The sequence below is a fragment of the Plecotus auritus genome (assembly GCF_963455305.1).
Source record: "Plecotus auritus genome assembly, chromosome: 2".
In the NCBI taxonomy this organism is placed as follows: domain Eukaryota; kingdom Metazoa; phylum Chordata; class Mammalia; order Chiroptera; family Vespertilionidae; genus Plecotus; species Plecotus auritus.
The window spans coordinates 93974649-93996454 of NC_137771.1; positions in this window are offsets into that span (position 1 = coordinate 93974649).

Here is a 21806-nt window from a genome sequence, read left to right on the forward strand (position 1 = left end):
CTGGGTCCGGGGGCAGCTCGGATTTTCTGAAAGCTGACTTCCCAGCCCTACTCCACACTCATGGACTTCTTTGAATTAAATCTCTTCCTACTTGAAATATTTAGTGTCTACTTTTTTCCTGAAAGGATCCTAACTATTAGACCATTTTACCTTACTGTACATTTTAGGGGAAAGTGGGACTTTTAGGTCTGCATTGTCCCAGGGGTCCTCAAACTACAGCCCGCAGGCCACATGCGGCCCGCCGAGGACATTTATCGAGCCCGCCGGGTGCCACTGACTGTCCTGCTTAGCAGCCGACTCGTCCCGGGCCCGCAGTGTGCATAGGAATTTGTTCATAGTTTTTTTTTTTTTAACTATAGTCCGGCCCTCCAACGGTCTGAGGGACAGTGAACTGGCCCCCTGTTTAAAAAGTTTGAAGACCCCTGGTAGCCTCACTTCCAAGTGACCCTGAGTCCTGGGGTTCTGGAACTTAAATGTGGGAGTGTGGGAGGAGCTGTCCAGCTCCTGTGGGATTGCAGCGTCCCACCTAAGCAGGCCCAGAGCATATGGTCCAAGGGATTGGGGCGGGGGGTGGTGGGGGAGAGCAGGAATGGGACCAGAGGGTTAGGTTGGCACCAAGGAGCAGGGTGGCACGTAGAGGCAGAGCTCAGGAAGTTCATGAAAAACAATGGGGAGAAAGGTCTTTTCAGAGAGTCTCTAGTGGAGAGACTAGCTGTGGGGGCTGCCGGGTCAGTTTCACAGACACATTTCTCTGGCCATTAGAGGGCATGTATAACAAGGAAACAGACCCCAAAGTTGAGTAAATATATTGTCTTTGTGAACAGCATCATGTTCAGATTGAACTGGCTCTGACTGAACTAGAATCATGTCTTTCATATAATTAAAAATACTATACCTTAAAGACTTGTGATGATTTGAACCATTTGTCCTGTTTCTCTACCCCTATGGAGTAGGGCTAGAGAGCAACATTTGTCCATAGCCTCATTGGATTCGAAATGTATTGTCCTGCCCTTGATTTTGGCCTGGCCATGTAACTTGCTTTGGTCAGTGGAATGTTAGCAAGTGCAAAGAGATGCTTGAAATGCACTTATGTGTTTGGATTTATTCTCTTGTGCATCTGCCATTTGCATGGCAGGAATGTACCCTGGAGAGCTAATGTCTCTCAAGTCTGAGTCCCAGAATGAGGAACATGGAGCAGAAAGACTACAACAGACTCACTGGCACATGAATAATAAGTAAATGCCTACTGTTGCTTTCCGTGGAGATCATGGGGGTTGTTTGTCATGCAGTGAATTTGTGGCAATAACTACCTGATATAGGTTGCATACATCATATCAGACATACTGTTTTTTATGGGATAATTAAAGACTTTTCAAGGATAACTTTGACCACATTCAATTTCACAATCAGTGCACTGACTTTAGACTGAAATTCATGTATAAGATCAGATTCCCTCCTACCTTCAATGACAGCTTTGTTTCAGTCTTGTTTCATCAGTAAAAGTTGTGCCAATTTGTTTGAGCTCACACTCTAGCTGATTCCTTTACACAATGAACAATAGGCCTAGAATTTATGTAGACAAAAATATCTGCATTGGCTAATCCATAGACGTTTGAATTTTCTTCTCATCAAAACCTGTACTTTTAAAGGTAATTTTCTAATTGTTTTCATTTTTTATTTTGCTTAGTGAAATTTACAAAGCAGAGAAGTATATTTAAGAATGAACAAGCTAACACCTAAGGAACGAACAAACTGAGAAATATCCTGATCATTCATTTGGCACCATCTTCTAAAATTTCATACTTCAGAGATGAACAAAATTAGTGTAATTTGCTTCTTAAATTGCTTACTAACATTGCAAGTGAGCCAGTGCAAAAAAAGGAAATTGTAGATTTCAGCAGGACACGACAAGGAGAGCCTTCGAAGATGAGCAGTGATGCTGACAGATGCTGAACCTACTGAGCCCAGCACGGATGGCTCCTGGCAGGAAAGCTGAACTATCTATCTACCGCCCCCAAGTTCCCTTTTGCTTACAGCTCCAGACTCTGGGTGGTATTTCAGCCACCAAATTTCTCCACTGGTTTTTTTGCTACCCAAGATGAATGTCAATGGTAAATTATCCTGGCAGTCATTTTTTAATTTTTTTTTATTTTTATTTTTTTACTCTTTTTTTTTATTAAGGTATTATATGTGTACATATCTTACCATTGCCCCCCCCACCCCACTCCCATACATGCCTCACCCCCCAATGTTTTGAATCCGTTGGTTACTCTTATATACATGCATATAAGTCCTTCAGTTGATCTCTTATTTCCCCCACCTCTCCCTAACCTTACTGCTGTAATTTGACACTCTGTTTGATGCTTTACTGCCTCTGTATCTATCTTTTTGTTCATCAGTTTATAATGTTTTTCATTATCCCCAAATGAGTGAGATCATGTGGTATTTTTCTTTCATTGACTGGCTTATTTCACTTAGCATAATGTTCTCTAATTCTATCCAGGTGCCTACAAATGGTAGTAATTCCTTCTTTTTTATGGCAGCATAGTATTCCATTGTGTAGATGTACCATAGTTTTCTGATCCAGTCATCTGCTGACGGGCACTTAGGCTATTTCCAAATCTTAGCTATGGTAAATTGTGCTGCTATGAACATAGGGGTGCATATATCCTTTCTGATTGGTGTTTCTAGTTTCTTAGGATATATTCCCAGGAGTGGGATTACTGGGTCAAATGGGAGTTCCATTTTCAGTTTTTTGAGGAAACTCCATACTGTTCTCCACAGTGGCTGCACCAGTCTGCATTCCCACCAGCAGTGCACGAGGGTTCCTTTTTCTCCGCATCCTCGCCAACACTTGTCATTTGTTGATTTGTTGACGATAGCCATTCTGACAGGTGTGAGATGGTATCGCATTGTCGTTTTGATTTGCATCTCTCGGATAGTTAGTGACTTTGAGCATGTTTTCATGTGTCTCTTGGCCCTCCTTCTGTCTTCTTTTGAAAAGATTCTATTTAGGTCTGTTGCCCATTTTTTTATTGGATCATTTATCTTCCTTTTATTAAGTTGTATAAGTTGCCTGTAGATGTTGGAGATTAAACCTTTATCAGTGATAACATTTGCAAATATGTTCTCCCATACAGTGGGGTTTCTTGTTGTTTTGTTGATGGTTTCTTTTGCTGTGAAAAAGCTTTTTATTTTGATGTAGTCCCATTTGTTTATTTTCTCTTTGGCTTCCATTGCCCTAGGGGCAGTATCAGTGAAAAAGTTCTTTTGGCATATGTCTGAGATTTTGCTGCCTGTGGATTCCTCCAGTATTTTTATGGTTTCCCATCTTATATTTAAGTCCTGTACCCATTTTGAGTTTATTTTTGTGTATGGTGTAAGTTGGTGATCTAGTTTCATTTTTTGCATGTATCTGTCCAATTTTCCCAACACCATTTATTAAAGAGACTGTCTTGACTCCATTGTATGCTCATGCCTCCTTTGTCAAATATTAAATGCGCATATTGGTTTGGGTCGATATCTGGATTCTCTATTCTGTTCCATTGATCTATATGTCTGTTCTTGTGCCAGTACCAGGCTGTTTTGAGGACAGTAGCTTTGTAATACAGCTTGAAATCTGGTATTGAGATCCCTCCTACTTTATTCTTCTTTCTCAGGATTGCTGTGGCTATTCAGGGTCTTTTTTTATTCCAGATGAATTTTTGGAGAGTTCTTTCTAGGTCTGTGAAATACGCCGTTGGTATTTTAATGGGGAGTGCATTGAATCTATAGATTGCTTTGGGTAGTATGGACATTTTAATGATGTTGATTCTACCAATCCATGAACATGGTATGTTCTTCCATCTGTTTACATCTTCCTCTATCTCTTTTTTCAGTGTCCTGTAGTTTTCTGCATATAGGTCTTTTAGCTCCTTGGTTAGGTTTATTCCTAAGTATCTTAATTTTTTTGGTGCGATGGAAAATGGGATTGCTTTTTTAGTCTCTCTTTCTGTAAGTTCACTGTTGGTGTATAGAAATGCCATAGATTTCTTGGTGTTAATTTTGTATCCTGCTACATTGCCGAATTCATTTATTAATTCTGTTAGTTTTTTGATGGAGTCTTTCAGGTTTTTTATGTACAATATCATGTCATCTGCAAATAAGGACAGCTTTACTTCTTCTTTTCCAATTTGGATGCCTTTTATTTCTTCTTCTTGTCTAATTGCAGTGGCTAATACTTCCAGTACTATGTCAAACAGGAGTGGTGAGAGTGGGCATCCCTGACTTGTTCCTGTTCTTAGGGGAAATGGTTTTAGTTTTTGCCCATTGAGTATGATGTTAGCTGTGGGTTTATCATATATAGCTTTTATTATGTTGAGGTATGATCCTTCTATTCCCACCTTGTTGAGAGTTTTTATCAAGAAAGGGTGTTGGATTTTGTCAAATGCTTTTTCTGCATCAATTGATATGACTATGTGATTTTTATCTCTCAATTTGTTTATGTGATGTATCACATTTATTGATTTGCGGATATTGAACCATCCTTGCATTCCTGGGATAAACCCTACTTGGTCATGGTGTATGATCTTTCTGATGTACTGCTGGATCCTATTTGCTAGAATTTTGTTGAGGATTTTGGCATCTACATTCATGAGGGATATTGGCCTGTAATTCTCCTTCATTGTGTTGTCTTTATCTGGTTTTGGTATTAGGGTGATGCTGGCTTCATAGAAGGAGCTTGGAAGTGTTCCTTCCTCTTGAATTTTTTGGAATAGTCTGAGGAGGATAGGTTTTAGTTCTTCCTTGAATGTTTGGTAGAACTCTCCTGTGAAGCCGTCTGGCCCCGGGCTTTTGTTTGCTGGAAGCTCTTTGATGACTGCTTCAATTTCTTCCATAGTTACTGGCATGTTGAGCTGTTTAGATTCTTCCTGATTGAGTTTTGGAAGGTTATATTTTGCTAGGAATATGTCCATTTCCTCCAGGTTGTCCAGTTTGTTGGAATAGAGTTGTTCGTAGTATTTTTTAACAATCCTTTGTATTTCGGCGGGATCTGTTGTTATTTCACCTCTTTCATTTCTGATCTTGTTTATTTGGGTCCTCTCTCTTTGCTTCTTGGTGAGCCTGGCTAGAGGTTCATCAATCTTGTTTATCCTTTCAAAGAACCAGCTCTTGGTTTTGTTGATCTTTTGTATTGTTTCTTTGGTCTCTATGTCGTTTATCTCTGCTCTGATCTTTATTATTTCCTTCCTTCTGCTTACACTGGGATTTTCTTGTTGCTCTTTTTCTAACTCTTTGAGTTGTTGGGTTAGGTAATTTATTACCCCTGTTTCTTGTTTTTTGCAGTAGGCTTGTAGAGTTATGAACTTCCCTCTCAAGACTGCTTTTGCTGTGTCCCATAGATTTTGGATTGTAGTGTTTTCATTGTCATTTGTTGTCATGATGTTTTTTATTTCTTCTTTGATCTCTCTGGTAACCCAGTCATGGTTTAATAGCATGCTGTTTAGTCTCCATGTGTTTGATTTCTTTGGGTTGTTTTTATTGTAGTTGATTTCCAGTTTTATGCCACTGTGGTCTGAGAAGATGCTTGATATGATTTCTATCTTCTTGAATTTGAAGAGACTTTGCCTATGTCCCAACATATGGTCTATCTTTGAAAATGACCCATGTGCACTTGAGAAGAATGTATATTCTGTGGCTTTGGGGTGAAATGTTCTGAAGATGTCAATTAATTCCATCTGGTCTAGTGAGTCATTTAGGATTGATGTTTCTTTGCTGATGTTTTGTTTAGAGGATTTGTCCAATGGTGATAGTGGGGTATTAAAGTCTCCTACTATGATTGTATTGCTGTCGATCTCTCCCTTGATATCCTCCAGGAGTTTTTTTATGTATTTGGGTGCTCCTATATTGGGTGCATATATGTTTACCAGAGTTATTTCTTCTTGTTGGATTGCTCCCTTTAGTATTATGAAATGGCCTTCCTTATCTCTTGTTATGTCCTTCAGTTTGAGATCTAATTTGTCAGAAATAAGTATTGCTACCCCAGCTTTTTTTTCAGTTCCATTTGCCTGGAAAACCTTTTTCCATCCCTTCACCCTCAGTCTGTGTGCGTCTTTTTTTCTGAGGTGGGTTTCTTGTAGACAGCAGATATATGGGTCGTGTTTTCTTATCCAATCCGTTACCCTATGTCTTTTGATTGGGGCATTTAATCCATTTACATTTAAAGTTATTATTGATAGGTACTTATTTGTCGCCATTCCTATTCTTTACCCCTGTGTTACTTCTTCGCTTCCTGTTTCTTTCTTTCCTTTTTTTTTTTTTTTTTTTTTTTTTTTTTTTTACAGTAGACCCTTTAGCATTTCTTGCATTGCTGGTTTGGTGGTAATAAATTCCCTTAGTCCTTTTTTGTCTGTGAAGCTCCTGATTTCACCTTCAATTTTGATTGACAGCCTTGCTGGGTACAGTATTCTTGGATTCAGACCCTTCCTTTGCATGACTTTGTATATTTCATTCCATTCCCTTCTGGCCTGATGAGTTTCTGTTGAGAAATCAGTTGCTAGTCTGATGGGGGTTCCTTTGTATGTAACTTTCTGTCTCTCTCTTGCTGCTTTTAAGATTCTTATTTTGTCGTTGGTGTTTGCCAATTTAATTATAATGTGCCTTGGCGTCGGTCTTTTGGGGTTCATTTTGCTTGGGACTCTGTGAGCTTCTTGGATTTGTGTGGGTTTTTTCTTCCCTATATCAGGGAAATTTTCTGTCATTATTTCTTCAAAGAGGTTTTCTATTCCTTGCTCAGCTTCCTTTCCTTCTGGAACCCCTATTATGTGGATGTTGTTTTGTTTCGTGTTGTCCCAAAGTTCCCTTAGACTCTCCTCCTGCCTTTTAATTTTTTTTTCTAGAAGTTGCTCTACTTGGGTATTTTTTTCCATCTTGTCTTCTAGCTCACTGATGAGGTCCTCTGCTTCTTCTAGTCTACTCTTGATGCTTTCTATTGAGTTCTTTACAGCAGCGACGTCATTTTTCATTTCTTCTTGGTTCTTCTTCATTTCCTCTTGGTTCGTGCTCATATTGTCGAATTTGTCTTCCATTCTTTTCAGCCACCTTATGACCATTTCTCTGAATTCTTTTTCTGGAAGGTTGCTTGCCTCCATTTCGTTTACTTCCTTTTCTGCTGATGCCTGCTTTTCTTTCATATGCGGGCTGCTTCTTTGTCTCCCCATGGTCTCTCTTCTCTGGGTGTCTGGTTATGTAGTTCTCTCTCTCCTGGGTTGATTTAAAGGCACAAACTACAGCACTACCAGGTACAACTCACAAGGCACTGAACAGGAATGTATTCACGATATTAATAACCTCCAATATAGGTGACCACCAGAGAAAGGCAAATTAGGTGATAGGAGAGAAAGAAGAAGAGGAAAAAAGAAAGAAAGAAAGAAAAAAAGAAAAAAAGGAGTGTGAAAATGAAATTGGGAAAAGGGAAAGTAAAGAAAAAAAAAGGTAAGAGAGACAAGAAAGTGACTAAGAGAGAAAGGGGAACAGACTATGTATATTGGGGATAAAACTCCAATAGAACAATCACTAATCCCAGCAAATGCCAGCAACAAGTGCCTGGGGATTAGTACAAACTACAACACCAACTAATATGGAGTGAGGCAAGGGAAAGCTGAAGCACAAAGCAAACAAAAAAATAAACAAAAGAAGAATAAGCAGAACAATCTCGCAAAAAAGCATAAAAATTCGATATAATCTACATTCAAGCAAACAACAACAAAAGGACAGAGAGAAGGACAAGTTTATGGATAGCTCAGACAGCGAAGGGAGAGGTGTATGTGGACTTGGAGCAGGGGATTGGAGATTAGATATGTAAGTAGGGTGAAATTTTAACAAGGGGTAAACAGAAAGGATAGGGAAAATCTAAAGCAGTAAAAGGGTAAGATAAACAGGACACTGAAAAGGGGGAGGTTAGGAAGAGAGTGATGGCCTAAAGGTAGAGTTGAGATAGAGTAAAACGATGCTAAAGGAAAGATAAAAATAGAATGTAGAACCCTAATTCCAAAATAAAATGAAGAGAAAATGAAATGACACTTAAAAAAAAAAAAGATAAAATAGCAGTAGTAATAATACGGATTGAAAATAAAAATGTAATAATTAAAAAGGTAAAATCAAGTGATGAAAAAAGAAAAAAAAGTTTCTTGATTAAAAGATGCAAAAAATGAAAATAAAAAAAATAAAAGGTAAAAATAAGATGTGAAGTAGTGAAGGTCATTCACTTCCTCTGTTTTTCTGTTTGGCACGCCTGTTTCTCAGTCCAGACAGTATTGCAGTTCCCTGCGATCCACTGCTCTTCAGTGTTGTAAGCCAGTCCTGATTTTAAGCAGGCGGTGTGTCTTAATTTCTCTTATTCCTTTATTTTTGATTACACAAGAGTCAATTTGTGATTCAGCCCCTGGCTGGCAGTGTTTCTGGATTGACTTCCGGGTCTATCTATGGCCTCTCTAGGCAGTGTTAGAGCCTTCTTTCCCTGTGGCACTCACTACCGGTTTGTGGGAGTGGGCTGCCTCAGAGCTGACTCTCTGATGGTCACTCCCTGCTCCGATCCCCAGGTTCCAGAAAAACAACTTTCCCCTGCAATCTCCCAGGGTGTCCCCAACTGGGTGATCCTATGTATTGGGCTTAGTAATCAGAAGCAAGAATTTCAAGAGGAAAAAGCCCAGTTGTGCGAACTCCGGGACTGCGCGTAAGCCCAGGCACCCAGGGAACGCAGGGGCTGTGCGTAAGTCTGGACTGCCTGAAATTCTTAGGGTGTCCCTGCACATCAGATCAAAATGGGTTGCTTTTTAGAGTGCCCTTCTCTTAGCAACTCTGAGGACCTCTTTCCACAATCACAGATCACGCCAGCCCCTACAGCCACGGAATTTTCTAGGCACAGACTTCCCTGGTCCTCCAGCTCCCGCAAAACGTGCGTTCCTCTCTCCCGCCGGGACCAGAGACCTCACCTTATCCCAGGCGAAATCTGACCTTTCCGTGGTGGAGTGTAGAGCTCCTCTGAACCCGTGTGTTTGCGCCAATTGGGGAGCGCTGTTCTGGGGCTCGCAGTCGTTCCTTGGGTGCCGCAGTTGTGGATTCTCAGGCTTCCGATAAGCTCCACTTTCCGGATCAAGATGGCGCAGACTCCGCGTCCAAGCCCACAGCTCCGGGAGGGGACCCAGCCGCAGTTGGTGCTGCCAGGTCAGGGGAACCCCGTTTAGCAGTCCCCCACCTCCTTCTGGAATTCAGCTGTCTCCCAACCAGCCAACAAACACTCCTTGTGCGACCCTCAGCTGTTCTTTCTTTCTGCTCCAGGACAAGGCTCGGAACACGTCTGTCTATTCCACCGCCATTATTCCCTCCAATACCCTGGCTGTCATTTTTTTAAAGATAAAACTCTCTTCTTTCTGTAAGGTAGAGGTTAGGGCAAATCACAGTTGTTAGGATACTGTCCCTTTCTTGAGTTTGGATAGTTCCCCATGTTAGCCAAGAGAACCCTATTAATGTGAGCCCCATATTCCAAACACTTGATCTGGGTTAAGAAGTTTCCCCTGTAGATTTACTGTCTGGGTCAAGGACGAACAAGAGGTACCTCCAAATTGACTCCCTCAGGGAATTCTGTGTCACCTGGCCAGGCCTGATGCCATTGGCCCTTCTTCTTGTCTTCTCTCCAACTCTGGGGTAGACAAAGCATTGTGTGGCTGAAATCACAGGACAGCCTGGTCTGAGTCCCTACCCCAGTCTGCCTAGTTGAGTGAACATGGGCAGGTTACTTGATGAATTTAGACCTTAATCATTCCATCTGTAAAGTGGAGACAATAACAGCAGCCATCCTATAAGTCTGCGTGAGGATTGAATCAGATAACCCCTGGCATGCAGCACGTTCTCATCAATGTGAGCGGCTGCCATATAAATGAGTAACTCTCATGAAGGGAGTGTGTGTGGAGCTTTGAGCACAATGACAGCAAAGCAGATAGTTCCTCTTCCACCACCTCACCCTTAGGTCAGCCTTCAGAAATTCCAGGCAAGATGGCCAGCTATTTGAGGATGTGGCATCTGGCATCTTGACACCCTCTCCAGGCTGGACCAGCATAGCCCAGAAGTCTCTCTCTCTCTCTCTCTCTCTCTCTCTCTCTCTCTCTCTCTCTCTCTCCTCTCTCTTCTCTCTCTCTCAGCACCTGTGTGGTGGATGGAGGGAGCCAGCTGAGGTTCACGTGGGACTGGCCCAGCTGATTGCTGGAGGCACAGAATGGTGAGGCCGCCAGCATCCCGGCCTCCAACTGAAGCGGCCCCACACTCCCCCAGGCTACCCTCTGTTGTGGTTTAACACACGCATCTGTCATTGGGTACATGCTGTTTGGGGCCTTGATGTGACAGGCAGGGCCATGTCACCCATGAGCCAAGTAGTGACACTTTCTGTGGCAGGTACCATGTGAGAAGCATGTGCACCACTCACTCCATTGCCTTGCTGTGTTCAGCACCCGCCTCCCCTTTCTGAGCTCCTGGCAGTGGGTTTGGAAGAGGTACATCTGCTCTACACTCGGCTCCAAACGCACTGTTTTGAGGCTGTTCCTTTTTTAAGGAACAGAAACGGCCCCACATCAAGTGGCGAGTGGACAAAGCTCTGCAAGCTTGGCCTGGGGGATCTCACCTCATGAGCCCTGGCCAGCTTAGGAAGACCGGCTTCGATCTGCTCTGACCTTTTATCTTCACTTTTTCAAACTGAGCTGTAAGTTGTGTTTACTTGCCCCTTAATTCAAAGTGGCTTAGCAAGATACTGTGATAAACGTCAGGGCACAAAGCCCAGCTCTGAAGGGCTGCCAGCCTGTGAGAGGAAGCACCAGGAAGTGACTAGCTGCAACGTGACATAATAAATATCATGATGTGACAACAGAATGGGAAAATGGGAGAGCAGACCAGGAAGTGCCTGGTTCTTCCTAATTGGAGTGGGGTGGGGGTGGGAGGAAGGTTGAGAAAAGATTACTCAGGAATTGACACATGAGAAGGTTCTGGAAAGAATTCCCCACGGGAGAAAATATGAACAGGGTAAAGATGGGATAAAGGATATTTTAACCTGAAAAACAAGCATAAGAAAGTCTGGGCCCAGAGAGAGCAGAATGGCAGCCCCCAACGTCCTCGGAGCAGCTGGAATGTAGGGTGTGAAGAAGAAATGGTATTTAGGAAGCTGGAAGGGCCAGAATAGTGAAGCACTTTAACTGCTAAAATAATATGTTTAGGGAACTTTTGTGAATCATTCCTCTATGTGGTACCCTCAACACACACCCAGAAAACCAGTCAGTTGTCCTAATTTCATAGGCATCAGTGTGAAGAACAGGAAAAAAAAATAAAAGTACCCTTTCTTCAAGATTAACCTTTTTTGCTGCCCTAGATGAAGGTCAAAAGTAAATCAACCTAGGGTTTTTTCTTTTGTAGATTAAAAATTCAACTGCTATTTTTATGGGAGGAAAAAGTTAAGTCAGAAAAGTAAAACATCTTTCTCAAGTTAACGGGAGAACTTAGATATGAACATAAGATATCTAACTCCCAGTCTCACCCAGCAAATTCGTTTTTGCTATGTTAGAAATAGAAGATATGCCAATTTAGAGAGTCTCGTTATATAGCTGAGGAAATTGAGATCCCACAAGTTAAATGAGGGTGTAAAGTCTTAAAGTCGCCAATGACAGAGGCAAAACTTGAATTGAGAACTCCCTTTGCAGTTCATGTTTATGTAATTAATTGCACAGTCTCCCTCCCTCCTCATCACAACAGGAAAGCAGCTCACATGGTCCTTGGAAGTGGGCATGGCAGGAGAGTGTCATTACATAGAAGCTTAGAGAGATTGTCCTGCAAGGATGCTACCCTGCTGAGGCCCTTCCAAAGCATCCTTGGAGCCAGGCCTGAGAATGAAGACTAGAGGACATTTGCCAGGCTCTGTCCAGCACTTAGCGGTCTCGTCTTCTCGAGAACCCGTGAGCCACGTTCCCTGCTACCCCTGTGTTAAGGAATAAAGAGTAAGACAAACTCACAGAGTCACTTTCTGGACCTCAAGCTATCCACCTGGGATGCGTGAGAGGTTTGGAGGAATGAGGCTTGAATCTTCCCAGCCAGGCACAGACAGACATTGTCACTTGCTTTAGGTGACCCAGATTTCCTTTCTCCACTGTCACTGAATTTATATTCTATTTCATCTTGTCCCTGTGTGAGTTTGGCTCTCTGCTTTGGTCTCAGCTTTTTCACAAGGTGGTTTTAGTATCGGAGGGAACATTTGCTTTGAGGGCATGTGTAAGTGATGCACCCTGGTCCCTAGCGCTGCAGAGCCTTCTCTTACACAACCTCCCCAAACAACCCCTCTGCAGCCCACAGTGGGATCACTAGGAACCAATGCCAGCCAGCTCTCAAAGGGAAAAAAATGTGAGGGAAGAAAGGGTTGAGAATCTGAAGGCAAAGAGAATTGAGAGAGGTATGTACAGAGGAGAAAGAAATAGCACATATCAAATGTCACTGTTGGAAAAACCAATCAACTCGTGTGTTGTGTATTCTACAAATGTGCATTCCACAAACTGTCAGCCTGCTGTGTGCCAGCACTGTGCCCACTGACATGACTAAGTGAACTAGAATTCCTGCCCCCATCTGAGATCTTATAATTGAGGGGAAAGAGGATCTAAAAAGCTAAATCATTCAAAATGCCAATGCTGAGGAAAACTGACTGGCTATCCACCTCAGTCAACCTCTCCATACAGTGGCCCGTCTGTCATTTCCCTCCGACACCCCACCCCCACCCCTCTCAGGAGTGAGTGCGTTATTTCATGGGATACTTCTAATGGAGACTTGAACTTCAGAATTATGTTGTGTGTTTTTTAAAGTAAACCTTTTATTTTAGAATAAATTTAGTTTTTCAGAAAAGTACAAAGATAATACGCATAGTTTCTGTGTATTTCCTGCCCAGTTTCCCTGATATCAAATTTTTACGGTGTAACATCTTAAATTGCTACCATAGTACATTGGTACATTACGATGAATTCAACTCCAAACTTTACATGAATTTGCCTAGTTCTCACACTAACCAGGACTCCATCTTGCATCTCAGGGTTTTGTTCTGAGGCCCATGCTCCCTTAGAGAAAATCATTCTGAGTGAACGAGGTCATTAGTAAGTGTTTACAATTAGAGACTAGTAATTCCAAAGGACTGGCCCACATTTCCGCTTTGTCTTGTGTCTGTATACACAACCTAAATAATTAGCAAATAGCCATTTCTAAAAGGTTTTAAGATTTTTATTTTTTATTTTAATTCTTTATTGTAGAGAGTATTTTTTTAAATAAATCTTTATTCAGATTATTACAATTGTTTCTCCTTTTTCCCCCCATAGCTCCCCTCCACCCCTTTCCCACCCCACCTTCTGCCCTTACCTCCCCCGCACTGTCCTCATCCATGGATGTATGATTTTTGTCCAGTCTCTTCATGAACCCCCGATACTCCTTTCCCCCTGAGAATTATCAGTCCACTCCCTTTTTATGCCCCTGATTCTATTATATTCACCAGTTTATTCTGTTCCTCAGGTTTTTAATTCACTTGATTTTTAGGTTCACTTGTTGATAGATATGTATTTGTTGTTCATAATTTTTATCTTTACCTTTTTCTTCTTCCTCTTCTTTAAGAATACCTTTCAGCATTTCATATAATACTGGTTTGGCGGTGATGAACTCCTTTAGCTATTTCTTATCTGTGAAGCTCTTTATCTTCCTTTCAATTCTGAATGATAGCTTTGCTGGGTAGAGTAATCTTGGTTGTAGGTTCTTGCTATTCATCACATTGAAAATTTCTTGCCTCTCCCGTCTGGCCTGCATAGTTTCTATTGAGAAATCAGCTGACAGTCGTATGGGTGCTCCCTTGTAGGTAAGTAACTGTTTTTCTCTTGCTGCTTTTAATATTCTCTCTTTGTCTTTTGCTCTTGGCATTTTAATTATGATGTGTCTTGGTGTGGTCCTCTTTGGATTCCTTTTGTTTAGGATTCTGTGCGCTTCCTGGACTTGTAAGTCTATTTCTTTCACCAGGTGGGGGAAGTTTTCTGTCATTATTTCTTCAAATAGGTTTTCAGTATCTTGCTCTCTCTCTTCTTCTGGCACCCCCATAATTCTGATGTTGGTATGCTTGAAGTTGTCCCAGAGGCTTCTTACACTGTCTTCAACTTCTGGATTTTTTTTGCTTTTTGCTTTTTCAGTTGAGTGTTTTTTGCTTCTTTGTATTTCAATTCTTTGACTTGATTCTTGTGTTCCTCTAGTCTGTTGTTGGGTTTCTGTATAATATTTTTTATTTCAGTCAGTGTATGTTTAATTTCTAGTTGGTCCTTTTTCATATCTTCGACAGTCTCGTTATATTTATCGGCCTTTTCTAGGATATTCTTGAAAAGCCTTATAACCGTGGTTTTGAATTCTATATCCAGTTGTTTGTTTTCCTCCATTTCTTTAGTTTGTGATCTGTTTCTTTGTCGCCGCATTTTCACTGCTTCCCTGAGTTGGTAGGGTCGCTTTGTGTGCTAGGTTTTCTATATGGCCCAGTGGGTCGGCCTCCCCAGTTAACCTGAGGTGGATACTCTTGGTGCACCTCTTTGTGGACTGTGTGTACAGCCTTGTTGTAGTTAAGTCTTGATTGTTGTTGGTATCACTGGGAGGAAGTGACCTGCAGGCCAGTTGGCTGTGAGGATCAGCTGTGTCTACACTGGGAGAAGTTCGGTGCTGGAGACAGCCTTATAGGATTAGACTTGCCAAATTGCAAAAGCCTCTGTGCTCAGCTTGGATGGGGTGGAGTCTCAGGGCGGAGCAGACAGTCTTGGCTTCCCGTCAGCCTTGCCCTTGTGTGCGCACGCGCACACCTCCAGACCTCTGCCTTTCCCGGCTCCAGAGTCTCCGCCTGAGAGTCCATATTCCCCCCACAAGAGCATGGGTCCCCAGGGGCTTGCCTGGAACTGGGGTTCAGTGCAGTCAGAACTGGGGTTCAGTGCAGTCAGAACTGGGGTTCAGTGCAGTCAGGAGCTTCCGACTCCCTTCTGCTAGGGAAAACCTGTGGCAACTTCCGCAGTCCTTGTGCACACTGGCATGCGCGCCTCCAGACCCCTGCTCGCCGGTGCTCCCCCGGGTCTCCCCCGAGTCTCCAGGTGCCTTTCTCTCTACCTGACAGTCCAGACTCCCCCTGTATGAGCCTGAGTCCACGGGGTTTCTCCCAGAACTGGGGTTCAGTGCAGTCGGAACTGGGGTTCAGTGCAGTCGGGGCTTCCTTCCCCCTCCTGCCAGAGAAAGTCAGCCAGGCTCTCAGCCGCCCTTCCTCTCTGCGTGCACAAAGACCCTTTGCTGTACTTCCAATTCTCTGTGAGCTTTTCTCTTTCCTTCTAGTTGTAGAATTTCCACTCAGCCAGCTTTCCTGTGGTTCTGGATGGTGTCCATTCTGTCTTTTAGTTGTAGTTTTGAAATTGTTGTGCGGGGCAGCAGTTTAGGTGCTTACCTATGCCGCCATCTTGGTTTCTCCCTATTGTAGAGAGTATTAAAGATGTCCCCCTTTTTACCCCCATTGCCCCCTCCACCAGGTTCCTGCCCCACCCCAGGGCTTCACTACCCTACTGTCTGTGTCCATAGGTAAGATCTTTGGTTAATCTCTTACCACCTCCTCCCCACCTTCCCCCTGAGATTCATCAGTCTGTTCCATGTTTCTATGTCTCTAATTCTATTTTATTCACTAGTTTATTTTGTTCATTATATTTCTTATTCATTTATTTTGATTTTTAGATTCAATTGTTGATAGATATGTATTTATTTTTCATAGTTTTTATCTTTTTTCTTCTTCTTCTTCCTCTCCTTAAAGAATACCCTTCAACATTTCATGTAATACTGGTTTGGTGGTGATGAACTCCTTTAGTTTTTTTCTTGTCCGTGAAGTTCTTTAATTGACCCTTAATTCTAAATGATAGCTTTGCTGGGTAGAGTAATCTTGGTTGTAGGTCCTTGCTGTTCATCACTGAATATTTCTTGTCACTCCCTTCTGGCCTGCAAAGTTTCAGTTGAGAAATTAGCTGATAGTCTTATGGGTGAAGGTAACTAACTGCTTTTCTCTTACTACTTTTAAGATTCTCTGTCTTTAACCCTTGGCTTTTTAGTTATGACGCATCTTGTTGTGGGCCTCATTGGGTTCCTCGTGTTTGGGACTCTGTGCTTCCTGAACTTGTAAGTCTATTTCTTTAACCAGACTGGGGAATTTTCTGTCATTATTTCTTCAAATAGGTTTTCAATATCTTGCTCTCTCTTTTCTCCTTTTGGTATCCCCAAAATGCAATGTTGGTACACTTGAAGTTGTCCCAGAGGCTCCTTACACTATCTTCATATTTTTGGATTCTTTTTTGATTGGGTGTTTATTTGCTTCCTCATATTCCAAATCATTTATTTGATTCTGGGACTCCTCTACTCCACTGTTGAATTCTTGTAAATTATTCTTTATTTCAGTTAGTGTATACTTAATTTCTGACTGGCCCTTTTTTTCATGTCTTTTACATTCTCATTAAGTCCTTTGAAACTCTCATGAAGATTCTTGAGTACCCTTATAACCAGCCGTGGGCAAACTACGGCCCGCGGGCCAGATCTGGCCCGTTCGGCTGTTCTATCCATCCCGCAGAGCCGAAAGAGCGGAGGGTTCTCTTGCTCTCCCCTCCGCTCCTTTACTTTGAATTTATATTAGTTCACACAAACACTCCATCCATGCTTTTGTTCTGGCCCTCTGGTCCAGTTTAAGAACCCATTGTGGCCCTCGAGTCAAAAAGTTTGCCCACCCCTGCTTATAATCATGGTTTTGAACTCTGTATCCAGTAGTTTGCTTGCTTCCTTTTCTTTCATTTGTGACATATTTCTTTGTCTCTGCATTTTGGCTGCTTCTCTGTGTTTATTTGTGTGTATTAGGTAGAGCTGCTATGTCTCTTGGAATTGGGAGAGTGGCCTTGTATAATAGGTGTCCTATAGGACTCAGTGGCTCAGCCTCCCCAGTCACCTGACATGGACACTCTTGGTGTGCCCCTGTGTGGGCTGTGTGCACAGTGTTATAGTTGAGCCTTGATTGTTGCTGGCATCACTGGGAGGATTGTTGTTGGTATCACAGGCCAATTGGCTGTGAGGACCAGCTGTGACTACAGTGGGAGAGCTACTGTAACAGGAGACACCTCTATGGAACAAGACTGCTTCAGTGGGTCTTTGGTGCTCACTGAGTCTGCCCCTTGATTGTGTTGCTTGTGGATGTGTAAAGTTGTAATATGGTATGGTATGAAGCTGTCCACCAGGCATAATGACTCTAGGTCCTCCAGGGAGGTGCAAAGTCAGCCACTGCCTGGGGCCACCAGGCAGTAGCTACAGAAGGATATGCAGATGCCTCCTATTTGTATTGGGTTTGGAGGTGCCCAGGTGAGTCCCAGCTGTGAAGCAAGGCAGGCTTGTGCTAGTGCTGGATCTTGGGCCTTTTATTGATAGGTTTGGGGCACACTGACACAGGCTGAAGCTTGTTTGAGAGATTTTAGCTAAGTCTGAAGCCTGAGCCAGGACAGGCCATTCATATAGAAAAGCTGCTGGGAACAGCTTGGGTGGGCCTACAAATTGGGTGGGACTGGGTCTCAGGGAATCACCAGGGTGGAGAGAACAGTGTGAGCCAAGTTGATGTAAACTCAGATATGGCTGCCAGTCAGCCCTATGACTGGGGAGGTCCCAACACAGGAACAATGACCCCTGTGAACACCCCTGTCTGGGAGAAAGCCGCTTCTGAGTTCCTGCCCCAATGCGAGACAATCTAGTTCCTCCCTGTATGTGTTTGTGTCCCCAAAAGCCATCACCCCAGCGCTGGAGCTCAGAGTGAGTGAGATCATGTAAGTTTGTGCGCTGGCCCTTTAAAAGGAACACCTCGGTCTCTAGCAGCCTCTGTGTCACTCAGCCAAAATCCCTGCTCATTTTTTACAGCCAGTAGTTTCGAGGACTTCTCTTACCAGCTCTGGAATTCTGGGAAGGGGGTCTGGTGAGGGCTGGGTCCCCTTTCTCCTCATGGGTAGCCTCCACAGAGACGATCTCCCTCCCAATTAAAAAAAAAATGGAACATATGGGTGTCAGACCATCCAGTTCTGAGCTTCTGCCCCTCCTATCAGTCTCAAAGTGCTTACTTATCTAGTTGTAAGACTTCCATTCAGTGAGCTTTCAGGTAGTTCTGAATGATACTTGTTCTGTATTTTAGTTGTAATTTTGATGTGGTTGTGGGAGGTGGCAAATACAGGCATTTACCTACACTGCCATCTTGGTTCCTCTCAAGATTTTTATTTATTTTAAAATATATTATATTGATTTTTTACAGAGAGGAAGAGAGAGGGAGAGTTAGAAACACTGATGAGAGAGAATCATCAATCAGCTGCTTCCTGCACACCCCCTACTGGGGCTGTGCCCGCAACCAAGGTACATGCCCTTGACCGGAATCAAACCTGGGAACCTTCAGTCCACAGGCCAATGCTCTATCCACTGAGCCAAACCGGTTAGGGCAAGATTTTTATTTTTAATTTGCAAGATGCATTTCTACTCCCGGCTCCCATTCACCCAGAAACAGAAGTTCCTCACTTGTCTTGGTGGACACATGGATTTCCCCCAGGGATAGACTTCCTAGAGACCCAGGAGTCCCAAGGAAGCCCTGGAGGAGAGGAAAGGGGCATTTCCCCGAAGGGAGATGGTGCAAGTTTCTGTCCTCTAGCACATGTGAGAAATGTGGCCTTCTGGACACTCATACCCAGGTTTGGAGCTAAAGACAGGCAGAGTCCAATGGAGAGCTCAAGTCTATACATCTACTAAGTGTGAGCATTTGGATAGCATATCTTCATGAAGAGATTCTGGAGTAGGGTGGCCAGAAATGAAGTTCTACATTCAGATTCAGACATGGGCATGTTTGGGGACCCCCACGTTGGAGTGCCTGGGGGCCTTAGGCGCCTGCCAGACCCTTCCTTTGAGTAGGCAGGGTGGAAATGCTCACACAGTTGTCACTTTGCTTCTACTTCTCCCCATTAAATTGTGTTCCAGTGGACTCATTTTTGCCATGAATTCTGCTTTTCCCTCCTCAATTAGCATATTGCTTACTTGCTTATTTATCTGTTTAGCAGAGGGCAGGTTTTTGAAGGTGATGATATTGACAGCTGTCATTCATATTATTGTTCAAGTGTTCCACACAGAATGTGTGCTTAGTAAGACTTGTTATTTAATTGGTAAGTGGCCAGGATGAATGAAAACAAACTCGAGAGAGCAGCATACTGAAAAGAGCACCTTTGGGGAACAGCCAAGTCTTGTTGGTGGAGAAAGGGGAGAAGGAGGACTATCTCTTCATGTGGATGTTGCTAGACACCCAGAACCAGGCACATCTCCCTCCCTCCTGCACTTTCCCCTGCACACCTTTGCTTCTGATTCATACATTTTTTCCAAAATACAAACAAACAAAACACACACACAAACACACACACACAAAAACCAACACAGAAGCTCAGGAAAGCTTCCTTTAGGATTTTAATATACTTTATCATATTTTTCCATAGGATAAGAAAAAATTATTTTAAGATAAAAATATTTTTGTAAATAACTAAGAGTGCATCATGTGATTTTAACTACAACCTTTCAAATACTGTCTTTTTGCATTTAATAAATGACCTTCTGTGCTTTAGTCTTCAGATGAATTTGTTTTTTAACAAATAAATTGTCTACATTATGTTTCTGAGTTGCATGTATATACATTGAAATTTAACTACATGTTATTCCATTAAAGTGGACAAAATAGGTTTATTTATGTAATTTTTAGCTTTGTTCCCAAATTATAAAAAAAAGGGTTCTTCACCACAAGAAAGGGTTCATCGTATGGTGAAGGGTAGATGTTTATGTAGATGAAGATGTGGTTTTGGTTTGTCTGCTATTACATCATATAAAACAACCAGGTAGATTTTTACTAAGTACAGAGGGTATGTTTGGGATAATATGACTTAAAATACAAGCTCATGGCATAGACAAAATTCCATTTGGGCGCCTAAGGAAAACTGACAGAGAGGCAGACACCCTTCTAAGTAGCAGAAACAGGTCAAGTTAGAGGACCCCGTGGTCACCAGTGAGAAGTGACATCCGTATATATTAGGATAAACTGCACTGGAAAAATAGAAAAGCAGTCATTTCAGCAATTAGCCAAAAATTAAAAATCGATAGGACAGTCACCCAACTGCCAAAGTTCATTTGCAACAGGGCTACTTCTCACCTGGGAAGCCAAGGCTGCTATTAGGTGAGCAGTAGTAAAAATGTACTTATTTCATGAATAATTCCTCTACAGATTCTAATAGAATTTAATTCTTGTGCAGATGTTTCTGTGTAACATGGTAAACCCATCCAGGCCCCAATAAGAGAAAAGCAAAATTGGGTAAGATCGTTGTTTAGATGTCATCTGGTTAATATTGGTGTTTGAGGTTCTTGGAGACATCTTGATGTGCTGTGAAGAAATGTGATCAGATGGCTACAACCCCAGACCTGCTGTAGATTCTCTTGAGGCAAATGTGCAGAATTAATATTATCTTTATGCTCCTCATTACTTTGTTGTATTTCTCCATTAGTTTCTTATGCTTTCTGTCTAGCTAGTGGTCCACTGTGTGAATAACTGAACAATATTTGACAAAGATTACAAACCAATGAAACCATACAATGGTCAAAAACCTCAAAACAGCTAGATGTTTCAGCTGAGCAACAAACCAGCTTTCAGAGTAATGAGCAGGCTCCTCTCATCTTTATCAACCACCACATGTGTTCTCTTCATATGCGCTCATGTTCTCACATGGTTTCATTAGAACTGTACACATTTACTTAATTTTGAATAAGGAACAGATTTCACATGTTCTAACCTTGCAAAGTAAAAAGCATGTTGTAAAAATTTTCCTTCTGAGTTCCCCTCCCCATAGACAACTTCAATTGCTTGGTCTCCTTCCACAGATATATTATGCACATATAAGAAAATATGTACATCTATTTATATATATTATGTATTATTTATTCATTTTTGCTTAACAATACATCTTGAAGATTAGTCTGTATCAGTACAAAAAGAGATGCCTCATTTTCCTTAATGTCTATATTCAATTTGTACAGATGTCCCATAATTTATTTAAATTCTTCGCTCTTGATGGATATTTAGATTGTTTCCAACTTCTTGCTATTGCAAGCAGTGTTCTAATAATTAATAATCCTGTACATTGATCATTTCTCATATTTCCAAGTATTTATATAAGAGAAACTCCTAGAACTCAGAATTGCTGGCTTAATGAGTTCATGCATCTGACATTTGGTAAATATTGCTAAATTGCCTTCATTTAGAGATTGTACAAATTTAGACTCCAACCATAGAGGCATGGATCAATTTTAAAGGCTGGATATATTTAAATAATGACTTTTTTATTTTCTAAAAAAAAAAAAAGGTGGAGAGACAGATGTCCTGACCACTTTGGACTTTATAAACTCTACCTGAGGCAATTCTGCTGAAATGTTCCACAGAAGCCAACCCCAGCTCTGCCACTAATTAGCGATGTAATATTGGACAAGTCTAAGTTTCTGGGAATGGACACATCAGGGGGTTGCTGTGCCCTTTGGATTTCAGTGTGGTTCAGCCAATAGGGGGTTTATCTGACACTTAGGTGTCAGACTTAGACTGGTGGTCAAGAGCCAGGAGAAAACAGACCAGGGCAAAGCATAGAAAGTGACTAAGTCCAGAGAGGCACCAGAAATAATAGAAA